The sequence below is a fragment of the Podarcis bocagei genome, assembly GCF_964188305.1.
Source record: "Podarcis bocagei genome assembly, chromosome: 1".
Classification (NCBI taxonomy): domain Eukaryota; kingdom Metazoa; phylum Chordata; class Lepidosauria; order Squamata; family Lacertidae; genus Podarcis; species Podarcis bocagei.
The window spans coordinates 124,728,581-124,734,455 of NC_138125.1; the positions used below are offsets into that span (position 1 = coordinate 124,728,581).

The following is a 5,875-nucleotide window of genomic DNA, read 5'->3' on the forward strand; positions in this document are numbered from 1 at the left end:
AGAGAGACAAAATCTTGAGTCTGCATTTCCAGAAGACCTTGGAAATACATCAGTCAAGAGTGGAGATATTTAAAGACATTCCGAAACATCTTTTGGAACTAAGGTCCAACTACGGAAATCTGGTCGCCCTGTTGAGAAGTAACAGAATTGTTTTTAGGTGGGAATTTCCCCAAGGCCTATCTTTTAGCTTCAAAGGAAGGAAGATAAAGATAAGATCAGTGGACGACAAAGAAAGATTTTTGAAAGATCACGGAGAAGACCTGCAGAAAGAATCTGGAGAAGAGCTAAGAGCACTGGAAAGAGGAATACTAGACATAGAAAAATTATCTTTTGGACTGCATAGTTCAGAGAAAGTGACACCACCGACAGAACAAGAACAAACACTTGGTGCAGTTGGAGGAAAAGCAAAGCAACCACATCATGGCTCTGCAACTATTAAGCTGGAATTGTAATGGTCTTAACTCCCCCCAGAAAAGGAAAAGAATTTTTCATTTATTAAAAAAGGAACAATTGGACTTGATTTGTCTACAGAAAACACATGTGATAAGGCTACATAGAAAAGTATTGATTAATAAAAGACTGGGTCAGGAGTTTATCTCATCGGATAAAGTTAAAAAAAGAGGAGTAGTGATTTATGCGCTCACTGGAAGGACAGATTGTGAAGCTGAGGCTCGAGTACTTTGGCCACCTGATGAGAAGAGAAGACTCCCTGGAGAAGACACTGATGCTGGGAAAGATGGAGGGCACAAGGAGAAGGGGGCGACAGAGGACGAGATGGTTGGATAGTGTTTTCGAGGTTACCAGCATGAGTTTGACCAAACTGCGGGAGGTAGTGGAGGACAGAGATGCCTGGCGTGCTCTGGTCCATGGGGTCATGAAGAGTCGGACACGACTAAGCAACAACAACAAGTGATTTATGCAAAGGAGAGTTTATTACCGAAATTTATCTTTAAAGATGACCAAGGAAGATTTGTGGCAATTGAGATTGAAATACAAGGAGAGAAATTTCTGATAGTAGGAGTTTATGCACCTAATGAGGGGAAATCTGAATTCTTTAAAAAGTTGCATGAGACCTTGATGGACTATTTGGATTATAATCTGATTTTGATGGGGGATATGAATGGAGTGGTATCTACAAATATGGACAAGGCACAAAGACAGGTAGTCACCAAGGATGGTAGATTACCGAAAACATTCTTTGAGATGACAGACAACTTGGACTTAGTTGATATCTGGAGAACAAAGAATCCCTTGGGAAGAGAGGGAACCTTCTTTTCTGAAGCCAAAATGACATGGACAAGAATTGACCAAATATGGGTAACTAGAGGAATGGCACCAAAGACAAGGAAAGTGGAAATTTGTCCAAGAACCTGCTCCAACCATAATGCTGTGAAGATGGAGATGAAACTAACACCAACTGGCTCTTTCAGATGGAGGATGAATGACACCTTATTTAGAGATGAAGAAGTGACTAAGAAGGCCCAAAAAACCCTGAGAGATTATTTCGAGATAAACATGAATACTAATGTTGAAAAAAGAGTAATCTGGGACGCAAGCAAAGCGGTTATGAGAGGGTTCTTGATACAACAGAATGCAATAAAGAAGAGAAGCCAAAATGAGAAGAAAGACAAAATTTTGGAGAAAATAAAGGAAAGTGAGAAGAAATTGAGAGCAAAACCAAAATCGCAAGAGATCTTGAGAGAAATAAAGTTATATCAAGTACAATATATGAAAATGATGAATCAGGAAATAGAATGGAAAATTAAACAAATGAGACAAAAGACATTTGAGTCAGCTAACAAATGTGGGAAATTGTTGGCCTGGCAAATGAAAAAAAGACAAAAATGAAACACTATTATAAATTTAGAAGTGGAAGGAAAGAACATACAGAACCCAGCCGAGATTAGAAACTGTTTCCAGAGGTACTTTAAACAATTATATACACAAGGGCCACAGAAAGAAATTGATATAGATCGATTTTTGAAGATAAATGCATTACAAAAAATCTCCCAAGAAAGTAAATTAACGTTGAATTATAAAATAACTGAACAGGAGGTAGAAGGTGCCATTCAGAATATGCAATTAGGCAAATTTCCAGGACCAGATGGACTGACTTCTAGATATTACAGATCCTTAAAAGAATGGTTAGTACAACCTTTAAAGGAAGTCTGTAATGAAATATTGGAAGGGAAAAGGGCACCAGAGTCGTGGAAGGAAGCGTATATCACACTTATACCGAAAACAGAGACTGAAAAGACTCAGCTTAAGAACTACCACCCCATATCACTGCTTAATGTGGATTATAAAATTTTTGCAGATATTTTGGCCAAAAGATTGAAAAAAGTGCTGGTGGAGGAGATTCATAAAGACCAAGCAGGCTTTCTCCCGGGTAGACACTTGTCTGACAATTTGAGAAACATAATTAATATTTTAGAAAAACTACAAGTGAATATTAATACCAAGGCAGTTTTGATATTTGTGGATGCGGAGAAAGCTTTTGACAATATTTCTTGGAGTTTTATGAAGAAGAACTTACAGGGGATGGGGGTAGGTGAAGGTTTTGGAAATGGTATAAGTGCAATTTATTCTGAACAAAAGGCCAAATTAATTGTTAACAATGTGGTGACGGAGGAATTTAAGATAGAAAAGGGGACACGACAAGGTTGCCCAATTTCCCCATTGCTTTTTATATCGGTCCTGGAGGTCCTGTTGAATATGATTAGAAGGGACCAGTTGGTTAAAGGTATACAAGTCGGAGCTAAACAGTACAAACTGAGAGCATTTGCAGATGACTTAGTATTGACATTACAGGAGCCAGAATCTAGTACTCAAAGAGTTTTGGAACTGATTCAAGAATTTGGTCAGGTTGCAGGATTTAAACTGAATAAGTCAAAAACAAAGGTTTTAGAGAAAAATTTAACAGCGATTGAGAGAGAGAGGTTTCAGAACGAGACAGGCTTAACAGTGGTTAAGAAAGTGAAATACCTGGGGGTTAACATGACAGCTAAAAATGGGAACTTATTTAAAGACAATTATGAAAAATGCTGGACGGAAGGGAAAAAAGATTTAGAAATTTGGTCAAATTTGAAGCTTTCACTGCTAGGCCGTATTGCTGCGATAAAAATGAATGTATTGCCTAGAATGTTATTTTTGTTTCAAACATTGCAAATTTTGGATAAAATGGATTGTTTCAAGAAGTGGCAGAGAGACATTTCTAGATTTGTCTGGCAGGACAAGAAGCCTAGAATAAAATTTAAAATACTAACGGATGCAAAGGAAAGAGGTGGATTTGCCCTGCCAGACCTTAAACTTTATTATGAATCAGCAACTTTTTGCTGGTTGAAAGAATGGCTGCTTCTTGAAAACACAGACATCTTGGATTTAGAAGGTTTTAATAATGTATTTGAATGGCATGCATATTTATGGTATGATAAGGTCAAAGCACATAAAGCATTTAGAAACCATATTGTCAGGAAAGCATTGTTTAATGTCTGGATAAGATATAAGGACCTACTTGAAAATAAAACCCCAAGGTGGTTGTCACCGATGGAAGCGAAGGCTCAGAAAAAACTCAATATGGAGGCCAAATGGCCGAAATATTGGGAAATTTTGGAACAAGAGGGAGATAAATTGAAATTGCAGAGTTTTGAAAAATTAAAAAACAAAGTGCGAGACTGACTTCATTATTATCAAATAATGGAGGCATACAATTTGGACAAAAAAAATGGATTCCAGGTGGAAAAATCAAAATTGGAAATAGAACTGTTAGATCCCAAAACTAAGACTTTGTCAAGGATGTATAACTTGCTGCTGAAATGGAATACTCAGGATGAAATGGTGAAATCTGCTATGATTAAATGGGCACAAGACGTTGGACATAACATTATGATGGCTGACTGGGTACAGTTATGGACCACAGGTATGAAGTTTACGGCATGTAATGCCTTAAGAGAGAATATTATGAAAATGATCTACAGGTGGTACATGACACCAGTCAAGCTTGCAAAAATCTATCATTTGCCCGATAACAAATGTTGGAAATGTAAAGAAACTGAAGGTACATTCTTTCACCTTTGGTGGACGTGCCCAAGGATTAAGGCTTTCTGGGAGATGATATATAATGAAATGAAAAAGGTATTTAAATATACCTTCCTGAAGAAACCAGAGGCCTTTCTCCTGGGCATGGTCAGCCAATGGGTGCTAAAGAAGGACAGAACTTTTTTTATGTATGCAACAACAGCAGCAAGAATACTCATTGCAAAATATTGGAAGACACAAGATCTACCCACCCTGGAAGAATGGCAGATGAAGGTGATGGACTATATGGAACTGGCGGAAATTACCAGCAGAATCGGAGACCAGGGAGAAGAGTCGGTGGAAGAAGATTGGAAGAAATTTAAAGACTATTTACAGAAATATTGCAAAATTAATGAATGTTAGAATGATGTTGGATTGAAGTTAAGTGGTTTTTAGCAGTAATGTTAGGAATATGTAAAAATGGATTGTTAACAGGTGATATTCTAAAGTTATAATATATTAAGATTAAAGATCAGGATAAAAACAAAGAGGGAAAGGATTTGCTGAACCAATAAATTGAACTGGAATACAAAAAAGGGAGGTGTGAGGAGGTCTGGGAAACAAGCAAATGAAAGATAAGATACAGAAAGATTGAATTGTTTTTAACTGTTTTTATTTTGTATTTTCTCTTTTTCTTTTTTTCTTTTTGTAATACTTTGGAAACTTTAATAAATATCTTTTTTAAAAAAAGTTTTCTTTGTGGATCAATGTAGTTGAAACCTAAACAGCTCCTCCTTTGTTCTGTTGTTTAAAGTGATCATTGTTCTCAGTTTTTAGTATCCTGTGAGTGCTTAGGCATAATAATAATAATAATAATAATAATAATAATACAGGAAAGAAGAAGAATGTTTTCAGATTGTGAAACATGGAGATAGTCCATATTTTAATGGTGTTTTCTAATGCATCAGCTTGGCTGCAGTTTTGTGTGTAATGCATTCTTTAGCCGCAGCATTATAGTTTCTACAATATTGTCATTGCCATATATTGATGGATTTTTAGAATGTGGTAAGGGCTTTGGACACATTACACCCATAGCTGTCAATGTTTCCCTTTTTTAAAACTAGGTGCGCCCTATGGAGTGAAAAATACGGTAATAATATAGATAACGTTATCAATATCGATATCAATAATGATAGTGATAACGATAAGCCTGAACCAGTTCCAACCGGCTTGGACCGGTTCCAACTAGCTTCGTCAAGTTCCAACTGGTCTCCACCAGTTCTGACCAGCTTGGATTGGTTCCAACCGGCTTGGTCTGATTCCTACCCGTCTGAACCAGTTCCAACCAGCCTTGGCCGGTTCCAACTGGCTTCAAACCGGCTTGAACCGGTTCCTACCAGTCTGAACCAGTTCTAACTGGCTTTGGCTGGTTCCAACCGGCTTCGACTGGTCCAAGCTGGTCTGGACCAGTTATCGTTATCATTATCAATAACGATAATCGAGAACGATAATGATATTGACATTGACATCGATAATGAACTTATACCTAACTTATCATTATCGATATCGATATTGATATCATTATCGTTATGGATATTGAGAGTGTTATGAATATCGATAACTTTATCGATAACGATATCAATACTGAAATCGATAACGATAAGTCTGAACCAGCTTGGAGAGGTTCAAACCGGCTTGGTTTGGTTCCTACCAGTCTGAATCAGTTCTAACATACTTCGACTGGTTCCAACCGGCTTTGACCATTTAAAGATAAAGATAATGATAACGATATAAAAAACGATAACGATAATGATATCGAAATCAATATCAATATCAATAGTGAACTTATAGCTAACTT

General features: G+C 37.0%; 1 long non-coding RNA gene across 1 annotated transcript; it reads right to left on the reverse strand.

Annotated features, from left to right (window-relative positions):
• Positions 1–720: 720 nt before the first annotated feature.
• Positions 721–4,762, reverse strand: LOC308585204. The gene is made up of 2 exons (XR_014007147.1): positions 2,986–4,762; positions 721–2,792 (listed from the first exon to the last, which is right to left on the reverse strand). It is a non-coding gene; the product is annotated as an uncharacterized lncRNA (long non-coding RNA).
• Positions 4,763–5,875: the final 1,113 nt, after the last annotated feature.